The sequence below is a fragment of the Symphalangus syndactylus genome, chromosome 9, assembly GCF_028878055.3.
Source record: "Symphalangus syndactylus isolate Jambi chromosome 9, NHGRI_mSymSyn1-v2.1_pri, whole genome shotgun sequence".
Lineage (NCBI taxonomy): Eukaryota > Metazoa > Chordata > Mammalia > Primates > Hylobatidae > Symphalangus > Symphalangus syndactylus.
The window spans coordinates 55,458,349-55,479,077 of record NC_072431.2 but is presented as its reverse complement, the minus strand read 5'-3'; the positions used below and the strand labels follow the sequence as shown (position 1 = coordinate 55,479,077).

Here is a 20,729-nt window from a genome sequence, read left to right as displayed (position 1 = left end):
CAGGCGATGGGAGGTCGGCGGGGGCGGGGCCCGCACAGTCCCAGCCCCCATGTGGGCGGAGCCTTCTTCCCGGGCCTATGTCGCGGCAGAGGCTGGCGGGCTTTGTGCGCAGGCGCTTGTGCCCTCGCGGGGCTGCCCGTGCGCTTCGCCTGTGGGGTCGTGCTGGGGCAGCGGGTGAGATTGGGGGTTGCAGAGCGGGCGCGGGGCGCGTCCGGACAGTCGCAGCCCCGGGCCCCTGGGACCGCCTTCCCCGCGGGAGCTTGGGCTCTGCGCCTGGGTGGTGGGGGTCGGTGGGGTGTCCGCCCGCAGCAGGGGTTGCCGGGGCCGCATCCGGGTTTCCTCGACTGGATGCGGCTGCGGTGCGCTGTCGGCCCGGCGGGTGCGGCGGGTGCGGCGGGTGCGGGGTCACGGGTGTCGCGCGCCGCCCTGGGCCCTCCTCTGCGGTGCCTCGCGTGGGGCCCGTGCCAGGGCCCGCTGAGTTGGGGCAGCTCGTGGGCCGCCTGGCTCTCGCCTGGAGCCTCCGGGCGCTGCATCCCGTGGCTTCTGGGAACCGTGCGCGCTCACAGGCGGACTTGGGCCTCGAGCAAGGTTCCTGCTAAATTGAGTTGTCCCCTAGGCCCTGCTGGACAGAGCGGCTCCACTGCGTTGACAAGGAGGGGGCTCAGGGACAAATCTCAACGGGAAGACAATCCCTCCTACGAAGGGAAGCCCATCAGGGCTTCAGAGACAGGGCAGAGAGTCGCTAAGAGGAGCGTGTGGTCCGGAGGGCCCAGGCTTAGGGGAAGCCCTGAAAGACCTCGCAGAGGAAAGGAGTTGGGCAGAGGGTGATAGCAGGGTCCAGACTGGTCTCAAATTCCAAGCCTCAAGTGATCCTCTTGCCTTGGCCTCCCGGGGTGCTGGAGTTATGGGCATGAGCCACTTTGCCTGGCCTACTCAATTCTGTTTTAAATGTTTCTGCGTTTGTGAAGTGGGACAAAAATTGTTAAAGCAATGGGAAACATTGCAGGTTTAAGGTCCACTAAATCATGTTGGAGTCAAAAAGGGATGCGGGGATGTTTCCCTCCTTTCCTTCTGCAGGGTCAAGGTTACCCAGCGGACGTGTGGGGGTTTTTAGGAGAATTAGGCGGGTGCAGAGCCTGCCAGATCGCTCATTCTGTTTCATACCCCCTTCTTCCAGGTATGCTATTCGAAGAACAGGTTTCCATGCTCTCAGAGGAGCATCAGAAAATGAACAAACCCCAGGTGAGTTTCTTTTTTAGATTCTTTTTCATTTTCCAGAGGATTTGCTGGCTTTTATAAAATTCGTTTATTCAGATGGACATTTGAAAAGCTACTTCAGGATAAATGAGGAGTGAGAGGCAGCTGAGCAGTAGGCAGAGGTGGCTGCGGATCCCTGTGGTCATGTGATCCTACAATCGTCAAAGGAGAGTGGCAGATTTGTCTCTTTTTTGGACATGGAGTCTTGCTTTGTTGCCCAGGCTGGAATGCAGTGGCGTGATCTTGGCTCACTGCAACCTTCACCTCTGGGGTTCAACCAAATCTCATGCCTCGGTCTCCCGAATAGCTGAGACTGCAGGTGCTCACCACCACACCTGGCTAATTTTTGTATTTTTTATAGAGACGGTTTCACCATGTTGGCCAGCCTGGTCTTGAGCCCCTGACCTCAAGCAATCCTCCTGCCTGGGCCTCCCAAAGTGCTGGGATTACAGGCATGAGCCACTGCGCCCGGCCTTGATTTGTCTTTTATCTTCCTAATCTGCACTTCATTTTCACTGGCCACCAGAAGAAACGAACTAGTTACTCTTGGGACAGAAAGATTTCCTGGAGTCTGAAAGAATGTCTGAACATCTTCATGGAGCAAAGAACCTTTCAGTGAACCTCCCTGTTGCCTGTAATTTTTCTTTGTTGGAAGTAGGGGGTAGAACTCAGGTTTTATTGGGGGGACCAGAGCAATATGGGCTCAATAGAGACTTTTTGGAACATCTGTTTTGATCTAAGGACAAAACCTAAAAGCATTTGGAGAAATGAAAGAAATGGACTGCCTGTATTTGAAATAACTTTTCCTTACACTCTACAGATAGGACAGCAGATGGTTCAAAGTCAAACCTTTTTTTTTTTTTTTTGAGACGGAGTCTCACTCTGTTGTCCAGGCTAGAGTGCAATGGTGTGATCTCGGCTCACTGCAACCTCTGCCTCCTGGGTTCCACTGATTCTCCTGCCTCAGCATCCTCAGTAGCTAGAATTACAGGTGTGTGTCACCACAGCAGGCTTTTTTTTTTTTTTTTTTTTTGAGACAGAGTCTTGCTCTGTCGCCCAGGCTGGAGTGCAGTGGCATGATCTTGGCTCATTGCAAGCTCCACCTCCTGGATTCACACCATTCTCCTGCCTCGGCCTCCCAAGTAGCTGGGACTACAGGTGTCCACCACCACACCAGCTAATTTTTTGTATTTTTAGTAGAGATGGGACTACAGGTGCCCACCACCACACCAGCTAGTTTTTTGTATTTTTAGTCTTGACCTCCTGACCTCGTGATCTGCCTGGCTCAGCCTCTCAAAGTGCTGGGATTACAGGCATGAGCCACTGTGCCCAGCCAATTTTTGTATTTTTAATAGAGATGAGGTTTCATCATGTTGGCCAGGCTGGTCTCAAACTCCTGACCTCAAGTGATCTGCCTGTCTCAGCCTCCCAAAGTGCTGGGATTATAGGCGTGAGCCACTGTGTCTGGCCTAAAGTCATATTCTTTGGTGAATGTTTCTGCGCTATCCATTCTCTTTGTTTGCTTGTGGTAAAATATACATAACATCAAATTTGCCGTTTTCACTCTTAACGGTACAATTCAGTGGCATTAACTATATTCACAGTTGTGCAATCATCACCGTGTCTATTTCCAAAAGGTTTTCATCACTCTAAACGAAAACTGTGTCTCCATTAAGCAACAACTCCCATTTCTCCCTCCCCTCAGCCCCTGGTAACATGTACTTTCTGCTTCTGTGAAGTTCCCTATTCTAGGTATTTTATATAAGTGCAAACATGAAGTATTTGTCCTTTTGTGTCTGGCTTATTTCACTGAACATGACGTTTACAGGGTTCATTCATGCTGTGGCCTGGGTCAGAGCTGCATTCCTTTTGGTGGCTGAATAATATTCCATTGTGTGGATCGACCACATTTTCTTTACCTCTTCATTTGCAGATGGACATTTAGGCTGTTTCCACATTTTCATTGTTGTAAATAATGCTGCTGTGAGCATTGGGGTACAGGTATCTGTTCATTCCTTCGTATTTTAGTCTGCTTTGTGTATACTCTTGCCACTTCCCCGCCACCTGCCCAGGACGTCCTGATAAAGCCTAACCGCAGCCTCCTTGCAGTTCAGTCCAATGTATGTTTTTCTGACCTGGCCTTCCTAGAACATTCTGCTGCATTGGCATTGAACTACATTCACCTTCTAGAAAGGCCCCTCTCCCTGGTGTGTTGTGACATGCTTCTTGTGGCTTTATTCCTGCTGCTCAGATTTCTTGGTGCCCCTCATTGTGTCTTCCTCCTGCTCATTCTCATGGCTTATGTCCAGATGTCCATCCTTTACTCCCTCATCTTTTTACTCTGCCAGTCTTTCCCGAGTATTTCATGCCCTCTGTAGTGGTAGGGACGGGGGGCGGGCAGGGAAATTCTGGGCAGAAGAGGGCGGGTCCCTGGCGAGGGCCCTACCCTCAAGCCGAAAAACCTGACACTGTGGTTGAAAGTGAGAACTGGCCGGGTGTGGTGGCTCACGCCTGTAATCTCAGCGCTTTGGGAGGCCAAGGTGGGTGGATCACGAGGTCAGGAGATCGAGACTATCCTGGCTAACACGGTGAAACCCCATCTCTACAAAAAATACAAAAAATTAGCCGGGTGCGGTGGTGGGCGCCTGTAATCCCAGCTACTTGGGAGGCCGAGGCAGGAGAATGGTGTGAATCTGGGAGGCGGAGCTTGCAGTGAGCCAAGATAGCACCACTGCAGTCCGGCCTGGGCAAAAGAGTGAGACTCTGTCTCAGAAAAAAAAAAAAAAAGTGAGAACTTACATCCCTGTTTTCCCGCTCGAATGTTGCCTTTTCCCAAACCACCTGTGGCCCACCCTGCCCTCCCCATCCTGTGCCCATAAAAACCCCAGGTTTTGTCTGTAGAAGCCCTTTGTATTTCCATATAAATTTTAGGGCTGGGTGTGGTGGCTCACGCCTGTAATCCCAGCACTTTGGGAGGCTGAGGTGGGCACATCACCTGAGGTCTTAGCCTGGCCAACATGGTGAAACCCCATGTCTACTAAAAATACAAAAATTAGCCAGGCATAGTGGCACGTGCCTGTAATCCCAGCTACTAGAGAGGCTGAGGCAGGAGAGTCGCTTGAATCCGGGAGGCAGAGGTTGTGGTGAGCTGAGATTGTGCCACTGTACTCCATCCCGGGCAACAAGAGTGAAACTCTGTATCAAAAAAAAAAAAAAAGAAAAGAAAAAATTAGAACCAGCTTGTATATATCTACGAAGAAAAATTTGGGATTAAGGTTGGAATTGAACTTGTAAGATCAGTTGGGGGATAATGGACCTCTTTAACAGTATTCATTCATGAACCCAGTATATTTCTTTTTTTTTTTTTTTTTTGGAGACAGAGTCTCGCTCTGTCACCCAGGCTGGAGTGCAGTGGCGCGATCTCGGCTCACTGCAAGCTCCGCCTCCCGGGTTCACGCCATTCTCCTGCCTCAGCCTCCCAAGTAGCTGGGACTACAGGCGCCCGCCGACACGCCCGGCTAATTTTTTGTATTTTTAGTAGAGACGGGGTTTCACCGTGTTAGCCAGGATGGTCTCGATCTCCTGACCTCGTGATCCGCCCGCCTCGGCCTCCCAAAGTGCTGGGATTACAGGCTTGAACCACCGTGCCCGGCCAAACCCAGTATATTTCTACATCTATTTAAGTCTAGCTTATTTCAGGATTGTTTTGTAGTTTACAAGGCACAGGTCTGGCACATCTCAAATGTATCCGTGTTTCATTTTTTTTGATACTCTTGTAAATGGTATTGAATTTTAATTTATGAGTGTTCATTGCTAGTATGTAGAAATACCAAATTTTGTATGTTTATACTACAAAATTATCCTGCAACCTTATTAAACTCACTAGTTCTAGTAGCTTTCTTGTAGGTTCTGCAAGATTTTCTACATGGACAATTCTATCATGTCATTTACAAATAGTTTTACTTCTTCTCTAATCTGTGTGACTTTTTGTTGTTTTATTGCATTGACTAAAACCGCCCATACAATGTTGAATAGAAATGAGATGGGACATCTTTGCCTTTCTTATTTTAATTTTAGGAGGACAGCACTAAGTCTTTCATCATTACTGTGATGGCAGCTGTTGGAGGTTGAGAAAATTCCCTTTTATTCTTAAACTGTTGAAAGTTCTTTTTTTAAAATCAGGAATCAGTGTTTTGTCAAATCCTTTTCTGCATCTATTGATAAAATTATGTGGTTTTCCTTATCTATTTGTTAGTATCATAAATTATGTTCGATTTTTAAATATTAGTGTTCACCTGGTACAAAACTGTTCTAATATTCTTACCTCGTCTTGTATCTGTGGAATTTCTAGTGATGTTACCTCTCATCCCTGATGGTGATAATTTGTTGGTGCTGCCTCCTCCTCTTTATCTCTCATCAGTGTAGCTAGAGGTTTGAAACATTTATTGATTTATTTTGTAAAAGTTTTATATATTATTGATTTTTGTTTTTCTGTTTTCTATTTTGTTGTTTTCTGTTCTCACTTTTATTACTTTTTTCTGACTACTTAGGTGTAATTTGCTCTTTTTCTGGTTTCTAAAAAGGTAGAAGATGAGGTCATTGATTTTATTATTATTTTTTGAAGTGGAGTCTTACTCTTGCCCAGGCTGGAGTGCAGTGGCAGGATCTGGCTCACTGCAACCTCTGCCTCTCAGGTTCAAGTGATTCTCCTGTCTTAGCCTCCTGAGTATCTGAGATTATAGGTGCCCGCCACCATGCCCGGCTAATTTTTCTATTTTTAGTATAGATGGGGTTTTGCCATGTTGGCCAGGCTGGTCTCGAACTCCTGACTTCAGGTGATCCACCCACCTTGGTCTCCCAAAGAGTTGGGATTACAGGCGTGAGCCACCATGCTTGGCCTGCTTTCAAGTTTTTAAGAAAATGTAGTTTAAGGGGCATGATTTGCAAAGGTGTGTGTGTGGGGGTACATTTCCTGGAGGATAACTGAGTGTTTTGTAGAGCCAAAGCTGAAAAGCAAGCTAGTTGAGTGTAAGAATCTCTGGTAGACTTGTGACTTGTGTTTGGGAATGAATATTTTAGAAGATATTTATTGTGGATTCTTGTAAGGATACTTTGAACTAATATAAACCTTATTTTATCTGTTGGCACACAGATAGTGGGCTTTATCTGTATAGGTCTTATTCATCAGTTTTCTCTCACATCTAAGCCATCTTGTGATATTTCTTCTTAACATCCATGACATAGTTTAAGGGGCATGATTTGAAAAAGGGGTGTGTGTGCTGGGGGTACATTTTCTGGGGGATAACTGAGTTTTTTGTAGAGCCAAAGCTGAAAAGCAAGCTAGTTGAATGTGAGAATCTCTGTCAGACTTGTGACTTGTGTTTGGGAATGAATATTTTAGAAGATATTTATTGTGGATTTTTGTAAGGATACTTTGAACTGATATAAGTCTTATTTTATCTGTTGGCACATAGATAGTGGGCTTTATCTATAAAGATCTTTTTTGTTTTTTTTGAGATGGAGTCTCGCTCTGTCACTCAGGCTGGAGTGCAGTGGTGTGATCTCGGCTCAGTGCAAGCTCTGCCTCCCAGGCTCATGCCATTCTACTGCCTCAGCCTCCCAAGTAGCTGGGACTGCACGTGTTCACCACCATGCCTGGCTAATTTTGTTTTTGTATTTTTAGTAGAGACAGGGTTTCACCATGTTAGCCAGGGTGGTCTCGATCTCCTGACCTCGTGATCTGCCCGCCTCAGCCTCCCAAAGTGCTGGGATTAGAGGCTTGAGCCGCCGCGCCTGGCCTATCTATATAGGCCTTGATCATCTGTTTTCTCTCACATCTAAGCCATCCTGTGCTGTTTCTCCTTAACAGCCATGTCTCCAAACACTGCTTTTCACTCCATTTCCTGCTTATGATTTCTGTTGAGCTGACCTCATTTTTTTAGTTTCTCTGTCATGCTTTTCGCTCAGTTAACTGTTCCCTATGTTTAATAATTTCACCTTTTCAGTTTTGAGGGTCATCTTTTTAAAAATAGCAAATATATGTGTGTTCCTTGCAAGTTTTTGCCTCCCTTTTCCACTATAGCAGGCGGTTTTCATTTTTATTTTTTGGAACCAAGGTGAAATATATATTTGAGATTCCATCCTAGGAGCCTGGGCCTGAAAATAGAGAATCCATGATATAAATCACATGTGCATAGGAAATGTGTTAACATTTTTAACATATACTTAATTTTTCTCATTTCTAGAAGTCCAGAAATTAAGAGACCTGATAAAGGGAAGCCAGGAAAATCGAGATACATATTTGTGGTACACTTCAGTGATTAAGAAGAGGGAATACATTTTTGGGAAAAACCTTAATCTGAGTGCAAACCCAGTTTCTTCAAGAAAAATAGCCTGTCAGTATGACTCATGTGGAATGAGTTTGCATACATTTCAGAATCAAGTATTAGTGACAAAAATTATTCCAGTAATAACACTGATGAAATTAATGTAAGTGAGAAGTTGCTTTTTGATAGTAATCAGGAAAACATTCATACTGGGAAGAAATCTGTTGTATATAACCAAGGTGGGAAGTCACCAAGTCATAGTGAGGACCTTATTGAGGAACAGGAAATTCAAGCTTTGAGCCCACCTTTGGAAGATAATGGACATGGAAATCCCTTCCTTGAGAAGGTAGCCACCATCACACAAGAGACAGCTCAAACGAGAGAAACCCTGTGATTATAAGGAGCATGGGGAAATGTCAGTGCCACATCAACTCCCAAAGTTCATCAAGAAACTCACACAAGGAAGAATCACTCTGAAGTTGAGTGTGAGAAGTCAACCTTCTTCAAACATCCGAAAGTTAATACGGGGTGAAAACCCATGGAGCTAGTGAAAATGAGAATTTCCGTCACAAGTCACCTCTCACTCTACCTCATAGAACTGACACAGTAGATAAAACTTTTGAATGTAGTCATTGCAAGAACTCTTGCCAGCATTCCTACCTCACTGAGCATCAGAGGACATGCACAAGAGAGAAACCATGTGAAAGTAATAAATATGGGAAAACCTTCCAGAAATGACAACTTACCAACTCTCAGATAATGCATCGAGAAGAGAAACCCCATGAATCTGGTAAAGCCCTTGTGAAGTCAGCCCTCACTGATCACCAGATAATTCAGTCAGAAAAGAAGCTTTATGTATGTAGTGACTGTAAGAAACCTTTTTGTCATAGCTCAGTCCTAAGAGTCCATCAGATTCACACGGGAGAAACCCTATGAGTGTAATGGGAAATCCTAAGCAAAATCAAACTTCAGTCATCATCAGAGAACTCACACAGGGGAGAAACCATATGAATGTAAGGAATGGAGGAAATCCTTCCGTGTGAAACCAAACCTCACTAAACATCAGAAAACACATACGGGGAGAAACCTTTCAAATGTACTGCATGTGGGAGAACTTTCTTCCAGAAGTCACAATTTGCTGATTATTAGAGAAAACACACAGGAGAGAAACCCTGCAAATATAATGAATTTGTTGGCCGGGCACGGTGGCTCATGCCTGTAATCCCAGCACTTTGGGAGGCCAAGGTGGGCGGATCACGAGGTCAGGAGATTGAGACCATCCTGGCTAACACAGTGAAACCATGTCTGTACTAAAAATACAAAAAATTAGCCGGGTGTGGTAGCGGGCACCTGTAGTCCCAGCTACTTGGGAGGCTGAGGCAGGAGAATGGCGTGAAGCCAGGAGGTGGAGCTTGCAGTGAGCCGAGATCACGCCTCTGCACTCCAGCCTGGGCGACAGAGCAAGACTCCGTCTCAAAAAAATAAAATAAAATAAAATTTAATGAATGTGGAAAATCAGTCCTTCTACTATAAGTCAACCCTAAATGTACATCAGGGAAACCACACAGAAGAGAAACCCTATAAACGTACTGAGTGTGAGAAATCCTTCTCCTATAAATCAGCGCTAATTATACATGAGGAAACACACACAGATAAACCCTATGAGTGTAATGAATGTGTGAAATCCTTTTGTGTGAAGTCAGGTCTCACTAAACATCAGAAAATTCACACCAGGGAAAAGCCATATGAATGTAGTGAATGTGGAAAATCTCTGAATTCAATCCTCATCCTCATTGTGCATCAGAGAACTCACACTGGGGAGAAACCCTATGGATGCAATGAATGTGAGAAGTCCTTCTGCAACAAGGATGCCCTCACTAAACATAAGAGAATTCACATGGGAGAGGCCAAATAAGTGTAATGAACATAGGAAGTCCTTACAACCCTAGTTATACACCAGAGAACTCACACTGGAGAGAAACCTCACAAATGTAATGAGTGTGAAAAATCCTATCTGAAGTCACATCTTTTTTTTTTTTTTTTAATTTTTTGAGATGGAGTCTCACTCTGTTACCCAGGCTGGAGTGCAGTGGTGTGATCTTGGCTTGTTGCAACCTCCAACTCCTGGGTTCCAGCGATTGTCATGCCTCAGCCTCCCAACTAGCTGGGATTACAGGTGCCTGCCACCACGCCCACCTAATTTTTGTATTTTTAGTAGAGACAGGGTTTCACCGTGTTGGCCAAGCTGGTCTTAAACTTCGAACTCAAGTGATCAGCCTGCCTTGGCCTCCCAAAGTGCTGGGATTACAGGCATGAGCTACTGCATTTGGCCTGAAGTCACATCTTAATATTCATCCGAGAAATCACACAGGAAAGAGACCCCATGTATATAATGAATGTGGGAAGACCTTTTCTATGAAGTCAAACCTCACTGATTGTCAGAGAACACACTGAGAAGAGAAATCCTATGAATATACCAAATGTGAGAAAACTTTTTGCCATAAATCAACCCTAACAGTACATCAGAGAACACATATGGGGAAAAGCCTTATAAATGTAATGAATGTAGAAAATCTATATGAAGTCAGCCCTCAGTCAGCAACAGAGAATACATTCATGGGAGAAACATTGTGAATGTAAAGAATGTGGGAGGGAAGACTTTTTCTATGAAGTCAAACCTCACTGATCATCAGAGAACACACTGAGAAGAGAAATCCTATGAATATATCAAATGTGAGAAAACTTTTTGCCATAAATCAACCCTAACAGTACATCAGAGAACACATATGGGGAAAAGCCTTATAAATGTAATGAATGTAGAAAATCTATATGAAGTCAGCCCTCAGTCAGCAACAGAGAATACATTCATGGGAGAAACATTGTGAATGTAAAGAATGTGGGAAAACCTACCGGAGGTCACACCTTACTAAACATCATCGAACATACACCAGGCAAGAAACCTGGTGTATGAATGTAAGGAATGTGGAAACACCTTCCAGAGGTCACACCTCATTGAACTTCAGAGGACACACCCAGGGGAGAAACCTCATGAATGTAATAAATGTGGGAAATCCTTCTGCTATAAGTCACCTTTAACCATTCACCAGAGAACTCACGTAGAAGAGAAGCCCTATAAATGTAGCAAATGTGATATGTATTTCTATATGAAATCACACCTCACTGTGCATCAGAGACCTCATACCAGGAAGAACGCTTTTGAGTGTAATGAATTTGGGAAAATGTTTTATGTGAAGTCAAACCTCATCAATCATCAGAGAACTCCTACAGGGGAGAAGCCATATGAAGGCAATACACATGTGGGAAATCTTTCTGTATGAAGTCGTCCTCCACACAAAAGTGATACTCTGAATTGTAACAAATGTGGGAAATCCTCATGTGTAAAGTCAATTTGTTTTTCAAACCAAAATTCATGGTAGAATCCTTATGAATGTAAATAATGTAGGGGTCTCCGTCTCTGTAAATTAAATCCTTTGTTGGCATCAGAAAACACAAGATATAGGTACTGGAGGGCTCTCCACAAATGAAATGGATATGGGAATATTTTGTGTTATCTTAGAAAATACTGTCCGAGCACAGTGGCTCACACCTGTAATCCCAGCACTTTGGGAGGCTGAGGCAGGTGGATCACCTGAGGTCAGGAGTTCAAGATCAGCCTGGCCAACATGGGGAAACCCCATTTCTACTAAAAATACAAAAATTAGCCAGGCGTGGTGGCAGGTGCCTGTAATCCTTGCTACTTGGGAGGTTGAGGCAGGAAAATTGCTTGAACCTGGGAGGTGGAGGTTGCAGTAAGCCAAGATCATGCCATTGCACTCCAGCCAGGGTGACAAGAATGAAAACTCCATCTCAAAAAAAAAAAAAATACAGAAAACTCAAATGAGTAGAGACCCCTGAGAACATCTTGTATGTTAGTATCCACCAAGAAATCAAATACAGTATGTTTCACATAAATCACAGGGAAAAACCAATATAACAAATATAAAAGCATTTACAATGTTCCAGCACATTTGCATGTCAGGTGATTGATACTGGTGTAAAACTATACGTTTTCTATGCATGAAAGCTTTTAGGAAAAACTGAAGTATAAGCAGAGAATTAGTACTGAGGGGATGTCTTATCAGTTTAGGAGATAGAGATATTTTATTTTTTGAGAGTCTTACTCTGTTGTCCAGGCGAGAGTGCAGTGGCGCGATCTTGGCTCACTGCAAGCTCCGCCTCCCGGGTCCATGCCATTCTCCTGCCTCAGCCTCCTGAGCAGCTGGGACTACAGGTGCCTGCCACCACACCAAGCTAATTTTTGTATTTTTAGTAGAGACGGGGTTTCACTGTGTTAGCCAGGATGGTCTCGATCTCCTGACCTCGTGATCTGCCCACCTTGGCTTCCCAAAGTGCTGGGATTACAGGCGTGAGCCACCGCACCCGGCCGAGATACTTTTTTTTCTCTACAGATACTGTAATACTTGAAATCACATTTCAGGTACCAAATTTAGAAAATGTGATATACATCTAATGCTAATGACGTTCATTGTTGGAATATGAAACCTTTTGAGAAACAAGTTGCAGCAGCAAGCTGGCAGTATTAGATATTTGAGTACTTGGGGTAAGATGGGCTTACATTTGTTAGTGGGCAGGATACAACATACATACATGGCCTGTGTTTGATTTACATAGTGGAACCCCACAGAGTGGTCAGCAGGAAATCTCTCTCCATAGCTTAAGAACTGTTGTAACACATCTACCACATGAAATGCCTCCACTGTTTTTTTGTATCTTTTTTTTGTTTGTTTGTTTTTGAGTCAGAGTCTCGTTCTGTTGCCCAGGCTGGAGTGCAATGGCATGATCTCACTTCACTGCCACCTATGCCTCCCGTTTTCAAGTGATTCTTCCTGCTTCAGCCGTATGAGTAGCTGGGATTACAGGTGCCTGGCACCGTGCCTGGCTACTTTTTGTACTTTTAGTAGAGACAGGGTTTCTCCATGTTGGCAAGGCTAGTCTCAAACTCCTGACCTCAGGTTATCTGCCCACCTTGGCCTCCCAAACTGCTGGGATTACAGGCATGAGCACTGTGCCTGGCCTCTTTGTATCTTAATAGTACAGTGTACTTGATATGTGACATCTATGACAAATTTAAAGTACACAAAATGTTATTAAGTGAGAAATGCAGAGTACAGAAAACTGTACGGCTTGCTGCTTTTTGTGTGAGAATTGAGAGGAAGAAATAGTATGTATTTTCATAGATATTTTGTATATATATATTTCTCTATTATATATGTTTATTTTTTTTTTAATTTTTAAATTTTTTGTAGAGATGGGGCTCACTTTTTCACCCAGGCTGGTCTTGAACTCCTGGGCTCAAGCAGTCTTCATGCCTCAGTCTTCCAAAGTGCTGAGATTACAGGCATGAGCTACTGTGCTTGGCCAGTATATTTTATATCATATATATATATATATATATATATATATATATATTGCAAATAAATATAAACTACAAACTACAAACCTGAAGAGTAAGTTACAAACTCAAAAGTGAATACCTATGGAGATAGGAGTGAATAGGGTGGTGTGGCTGAGGATAGAGACAAGGCTTCTTCACATATACCTTTTTGTGAAGTTTTGACTTTTGGATAAATATGAGTAATTTACATACTCAAAAGCACATTTTGAAATTGAAAGCAAAGAAGAAATCAACTGAAGTTTATATCAAATGGGTAACTTCACTAAGTAGAAGAGCCCATTCTTTGAAGAGACTTTTAAATGCAGTATTATGAGCACATCCTTAGTGGGATTTGTTTCTGTTTTAGGACAAAAAGAACTTAAAAAATGACAGATGTCACTCATTAATTTCCACGTTAGTAATATTGGTGTTATTTCCAACCTATTTTATGGGAATAGATTGAGATAGTTGTAGGATAAAGCAAAAATAGTGAAAGTTACTGGGAGCCAAAATTTCCACTTGAAGAGATGAATATAACAAAGTAGTTATATAAAACTCCCCATAATGATAAATATATATTGAAAATATCCCTCATTATTTTTTAAAAACATTTATTTCCTAGCTCTGTTCACAGGAGAGCCCAGAACCAATGGTTCCCCTGTAGTGATGAGCAAATTCAGCCCCCACCATTGCCATTCAAGGAACCAGGACTCCTTGGAGCAGCAGCTGGTCTAGGTCTGGGTCCTGAAGTGCCCAAGGTAAGCCTGGAACGTCCTGGGTCAGAAACCAGGGAAGCACTCAAAGATTCATGGTAATGTGAGAGCGGGAACAGAAGCTAGCTAGAAGGGGCTCCTCTGGCCAAATGTGAGGCGCTTTGGTGAACAAAAACAATGGCTGTAACTGACAATAACATTTTGAATAAAGAAAATTCTAAGTCCATAGTGATGCAAAAAAGAGAAAGAGACTAAAGGCATTCCCATGATGGGTGGTAGATCTCACACAAACTCCTTACTTTGTAATTAGAGGGAAGGAATTAGATTTTCACCCTGTGCTTTTAGTAGGATCAATCATTTATCTCCAGTCATGGAAAGCTACTTGTTGTAGAATAATGTCAGCTAATAAATGCAGACGGAATGATAGATTTTGAAAAGTCACTAATTTGCAACCCTTAGTGCATTTAGGTACTGATCAATGGATGCTACAGTCATTAGATGTGAGGGAAACAGGATGCTTATGTAGTGCCAGAGTATCACCTGCAGATACATCATTTAATGTGGAAAGAAACGTGCCTTTACAATGCAATGATTGTCCCACTTTAACCAGTTGAGCAAAACATTAATGTTAGTGACGTTATGTGCCTCTTGATGAAATACAATACAAAGTAGTTGGCATTTTCTGGTATTATTTTTGCCAGAATATTTAACCTGAATTGAATCAAGTGTTTCAACTTAACTTTTAGTTTTCAGGAAATATGGGAGATAGAGGAACAACTTCAGTCGAGAAAACAAATCCAGAATATGGGACATTTAGAAGACACCTGGCTAGGTCTCTTCAAAAAGCTGACTTTTTTTTTTTTTTTGAGATGGAGTCTTGCTCTGTTGCCCAGGCTGGAGTGCAGTGGCACGATCTCGGCTCACTGCCAGCTCTGCCTCCTGGGTTCACACCATTCTCCTGCCTCAGCCTCCTGAGTAGCTGGGACTACAGGTGCCCACCACCACACCCGGCTAATTTTTTGTATTTTAGTAGAGATGGGGTTTCACTGTGTTAGCCAGGATGGTCTCAATCTCCTGACCTCGTGATCTGCCTGCTTCAGCCTCCCAAAGTGCTGGGAGTACAGGCGTGAGCCACTGCACCCAGCTGCTGCCATCATTTTTAAAAAGAGAGGGAGGGTGGAGGGACTGTTTTTCAAGTGCAAACATGCTGAATACAGAAAGATGAACTGGCTTGATGTCTGCAGCCTTGAAGTGGTTCGGGAAAAAGATGCATGCATAGATAAAGCAAAAATGGCAAAATTTAAGCAAGTGTTGATCTGGCAGGCACATGGGTATTGACTATTTTTCTTAAAAGAGTTGTGTTTGAAAAATCTAATAATAAAAAGTTTTGGAGAAGTACTGCACCACTTAGCAATTCTGTTACTGTTCCTTGGCGTATATAAATAGCTCTGCCCATGGTTATTGATCTGCTTGTCAATAAAGAAGCCAAAGAGTAACCTTTAAAGTGTTCAGTTGTTTTGGGTTTTAGTCACTTCAATAAAAACAGAATGTAACCAAAGGCTGGTCATGGTGGCTCATGCCTGTAATCCCAGCACTTTGGGAAGTTGAGGCAGGAGGATTATTTGAGCCCAAGAGTTCAAGACCAGCCTGGGCAACACAGCGAGACCACCTTGTCTCTGTAAAAAGTTGAAAAATTAGCCAGATGTGGTGGTGTACACCTGTGGTCCCAGGTACTTGGGAGACTGAGGCAGGAGGATCTTTGAACCTAGGAGTTTGGGTTTGCAGTGAGCTGTGGTCGTGCCACCGCACTCCAGTCTGGGCAACAGAGCAAGACGCCATCACAAAAAAAAGAAATAATGCAAAGGCAGGGTATACCATTAATAACTCAAGCTTGTGTTAAGAACTAGGTGCAAACAGTAGTGCTCATCACGCTGAAAGTGAAAATAGTATTGTATAAAGAAAACACACTTCTCTTGCTACTCCTGACACATTTCTAAGCGGTGCCTCCAGAAGTATGTTTCATAGCCCCCAAGCGGTAGGAGCCCAGGAACCATTTGCTAACAGGGTGGCAGCTGTTGTGTCCTCATTCTTTCTCCCTCCTCTACCTGAATTTCCTTGCAGCAAGGGGGCAGACTGCTTTCTGCTGCTTTGTTGCGTGAAAGCCTTGGTGTGGCCTGTTTTCCCCTCCTCAACAGGGATTGTTTGGGTTGGGCATATGACCAAGCCTTGACCTCTAGGATGTGTAGGGAAGTGTTCTGTATGATTTTTGAGAAAGGATTTATCATTGATGAAGAGACATGAGCAGAATCACATTGCCCTTCTGAATACATCCATTGGTTGCGTCTTGTGGCCCAGGGCTGTAGTTGGAGGCTGGTGAGGAGAGATAGAAGAGCTTGGCCACTGATGGTATGAAGCACTGATTTAACCCACACTGAGGTGGCTCTGGATTGGGCACTTGAGGTCATTAATTTTTCTTATTGTGTAAGCCTGTTGGAGTTGAGATTTTTCTGTGACTTGGAGCTGTAAGGTATCCTAACTTTGAAGAGGGATAGTTTTTGTTTGTAGAGACAGGGTCTCTATGTTGCCCAGGCTGGTCTTGAATTCCTGGGCTTAAGTGCTCCTCCCGCCTTGGCCTCCTAAAGTGCTGTGATGACAGGATACATTTTTTTTTAAAAGAAGTTGTGTAATTCAGAAGTGTTAGCCACAGTGGTTTGGGGGCAAGAATGATTTCGAGAAAATGATTCAGCAGCTGCTTTCTGCTCTGTAAATTTATATGTAATAAGGAAATACAGGTACCCTTGAACATCACAGGTCTGGACTGAGTAGGTCCACTTGTATTTTTTTTTTTCCCAATAGTTGGCCCTCCTTATCTGCAGGTTCCACATCTGCAACCATATACAGCTCAAAACTATAGTATTCACAGAATGCAAACCTGAGGATACAGAGGGCCAACTTTGTATACAGGTTCCGAAGAGTCAACTTTGAAACTTTTGTATGTGCAGGGTTTGGTATCCACAGGGGCTCCTGGAAACAATCCCCCCATGGATACTAAGGGGTGACTGTAATGTTATTTCTTATTTGCAAGAATCCAGAGCAGAAAATGTTCTTTTGGAAATTAGTTGCATATTAAGTATTCTGTCTCTTCATATAAAATGTCATTTTTAATTGATCAAATTATTCATTGCCTTTTTTTCTTGACAAGGTCTGGATTCATGTACGGATATAATCTTTACTTTTGCAATGAATTGCTAGTTGTCCTTACACCATTTAAGAAATCCATCTCTTTGTCCCTGGTTTCAAATACTACTTTTTTTTTTTTTTTTTTTTTTGAGATGAAGTCTTGCTCTTGTCCACCAGGCTGGAATGGAATGGCATGATCTCGGCTCACTGCAACCTCCGCCTCCTGGGTTCAAGCAATTCTCCTGCCTCAGCCTCTCAAGTAGCTGGGATTACAGGCACCTACCACCACGTCTGGCTAATTTTTATGTATTTTTTTAGTAGAGATGGGGTTTCACCATGTTGGCCAGGCTGGTCTCAAACTCACGACCTCAGATGATCTACTCGCCTCGGCCTCCCAGAGTGCTGGGATTACAGGCGTGAGCCACCGTGCCCGGCCGAAATACTATTTTTATCATGGGGTAGGTAATTGTTAGTAGTGTCTTTGCTTTTTGTGTGCTCAGCACTCTTTCTCACATCTTTGTAGAAAGAGAAGCTGAAAACCTGGAGAGCTGGAAGTTCTCTGGGTGACCATTCATTCATTCCACCATCCTTTTGGCCCGTCTTGATTTTACCAGGGAAGGACATTCAATCTAAGAGAGGTTAATGACAGTTGTTGGGAGTTTGTAATGGGAGGTCATTGTAGAGCCATTTTTTTGTTTGGTTTCACCTAGGAGTTGTCAGCAGCTTGGTTTTATTGGTTTTTGTCTAATTTATAGTTTTAGGCCTGCTTAGGCATAGCTTGTGAGTCCCATTATGCTTTGCTTAACAACAGAAATATATTCTGAGAAATGCTTCATTGTGTGAATGTCACACAGTGTGCTTACACAAACCTACGTGGTAAAGCCTACCATCTGGGCTGTATGGTATGGCCTATCGCTCCCAGGCTACAAACCTCAACAGCATGTGACTGTACTGAATATGCTAGGCAACTGTAACACAGTTGTATTTGTGTATCTAAACACAGAAAAGGCACAGTAGCTGGGCGCGGTGGCTCACGCTTGTAATCCCAGCACTTTGGGAGGCCAAGGCGGGCGGATCACGAGGTCAGGAGATCGAGACCACGATGAAACCCCGTCTCTATTAAAAATACAAAAAATTAGCTGGGCGTGGTGGCGGGCGCCTGTAGTCCCAGCTACTTGGAGAGGCTGAGGCAGGAGAATGGCATGAACCCGGGAGGCAGAGCTTGCAGTGAGCCGAGATTGCGCCACTGCACTCCAGCCTGGGCGACAGAGCAAGACTCCGTCTCAAAAAAAAAAAAAAGAAAAGGCACAGTAAAATGCGGTATTATAATCTTATGAGACCACTGTTGTATATCTGGTCCATCACTGCTCAAAATGTTATGTGGTGTGTGACCATACTCCAATTCTGAGTTTTATTCTATTTTACTGAACTATTAATACTTTATGCTAAAGAAGATCATGTTCCAATTCCTCTTGCTTTATAATCTTTTCCATACATCAAAGAACAATCCTGTTTTTCAAACTTTTTGGCTTTTCCTACAATTCATTCTCAGAGATGACCTTTAGAATAGACTTACCAGGCTCTTCTTTACAAAGCCTATAGGGATTGTGATTAAATCTGCATTTAAATTTGACCTCAATGAACTGCCCACTGAGGGGGGCCACTCAATCCAGCTGGCTTGAACAATCCCTTGATGACCAGAGACTGGGGGGTCACTCCAGCTGCTCTCCCTGACCCCAGAGACATCACCATTACCCACTGAGCATTCCTGGGGCCCCAGGCCTGCCTCATCTTCCTTTCAATTGTCTCCTTTCTAGCTTTCTTTGGGGAAGGTGGCCCTAATTTGAATGCCCTAGAGGTTGATTTTTTACCTACCTGCTTTACCCAGGGACTTGCAGCTTCCAGGTAGGGTAGGAGGAATTTTTTGTTGAAGTTGGAGGATTTGCTGGATGCCTTCTCCATTGTTTGAGTGGTATTTCCTCTTAACAAATGCAAATGTAACAGCTCATAAAATAGAACTTCAGCTTTTAATCACACCAAGTCCAAAATCAGCACTCTTGTTCAAGAGAGTGGCTTCCAGGGACTTCAGTTTTTCTATAAGTGGCTTCTCAGTTCTCCTTCATAAGGTTTCCAAGGTCAATCTGCTCATTAGCAGAAAGGGACAGAGGATGGAGAAGGCACACTGGCTTTTTGGCCACCTCACCTGTGGCAAGTGATGAAACAATTCCGCCCAACCCCACTGGTGACAATGTGTCATGAGGGCCCCATTTGTGCAAATGGCTGGCAGGTCTCATCTGCCTGGACAGTTGTCTCTGTCATCTTCCCCCTGCTCTGGTCCTGACAGGCATCTAGGCAACTCTGTTGCATCCTAAGGCTTTGCTTTCCCATCTTACCTGTCCATTTGTCCAGCTGTCTACTCACGTCCTGAGTGCCAAAACCTAGTCACCTGGCCACAGTTAGCTAACAGGAAAGTGGAGAAATGAACCCTCCAGTTAGAGACTGAACAACACAGTGAGACTCTCTACTAAAAAAAAAAAAAAAAAAAAAAGCTGGGCATGGTGGCACACACCTGAAGTCCCAGCTCTCTGGAAGGCTGAGGGGGAGGATCACTTGAGCCCAGTAATTCGAGGTTGCAGCGAACTATGATCACACCACTGTGCTCCAGCCTGGGAAATAGAGTAAGTCTGCCTCTAAAAAAATAAAAATAAAAGAAATCTCATTAGGTGCCCAGCTGAGACTTGAGGAAGGGAGAATCCTACAAAAGAGGGGGAACACTGTAGTGCAATTAGCAGTCTGTTACAGAGTTCTGTCATGCGATGCAGATACTCATAGATGGAGTATTCGTTCAACAAAGCAAGGATGTGTCCAACAGTTTGAGCAGTCCAACCATTTCCATGAAAGCTGGCACAGGGCAAAGCTGCTAAAAAAAGGCATAGACTTCACTTAGGCACCTGAGCCATGAAAATCTGGCTAAAACTGAACAGACTATTTATTATCAACATTGGTTACTTTTTTTTTTAAAGATGGAGTCTCACTCTGTCACCCAGGCTAGAGTGCAGTGGCACAATCTCGGTTCACTGTAACCTCTGCTTCTGGGTTCAAGCAATGTGATTCTCCTGCCTCATGCTCCTGAGTAGTGGGGACTATAGGCGGCGTGCGCCACCATGCCTGGCTAATTTTTGTATTGTTAGTAGAGACGGGATTTCACCATGTTGGCCAGGCTGGTCTTGAACTCCTGACCTCAAGTGATTCACCCAGCTCGGCCTCCCAAAGTGCTGGGATTACAGGCATGATCAACGTTGGCTTCTGCAAGGACCTGGCTATGATCTGAATGGTTGTCCCCTACAGAACTAAAGGTAGCATTTTTAAGAGGTGATTGGGTCATGAGGGCTCTGCCCTGTGAAAAATGCATTAATGGGTTAATGGATTAATGGGTTATCAGAGGATTGAGTTAGTTAACACTATAAAAAGCCAGGTTGGCTCTCTCATGAGCCTCCTCACAATGTGATGCCCTCTGCACCTCAGGACTCTGCAAGAGTCACCACCAGCATGAAGGCTGCTAACAGACACAGCCCCTAGACCTTGGACTTGCCAGTCTCCAGAAGTGTTAAATCAATGTCTTTCCTTTATAAATTACCCAGTCTTAGATATTCAGTTACAGCAACAGGAGGCAGATTAAGACAGACTCCCCCTCTTATTTTACCTGATTTTCTTTCCTCTTCATACCAGACCCCACCGCATTCCCTCCCCCGTAGGCATTGCCTGAAACTTATGACATTAAGTAGTGTTGTAAACCTA

The 20,729-nt window shown here is 44.0% G+C and overlaps 1 long non-coding RNA gene across 1 annotated transcript; it reads left to right on the top strand.

Moving 5' to 3' along the window:
* Nucleotides 1-7,515, top strand: LOC134737508 (uncharacterized). The gene is made up of 3 exons (XR_010122524.1): nucleotides 1-174; nucleotides 1,178-1,242; nucleotides 7,503-7,515. It is a non-coding gene; the product is annotated as an uncharacterized lncRNA (long non-coding RNA).
* Nucleotides 7,516-20,729: the final 13,214 nt, after the last annotated feature.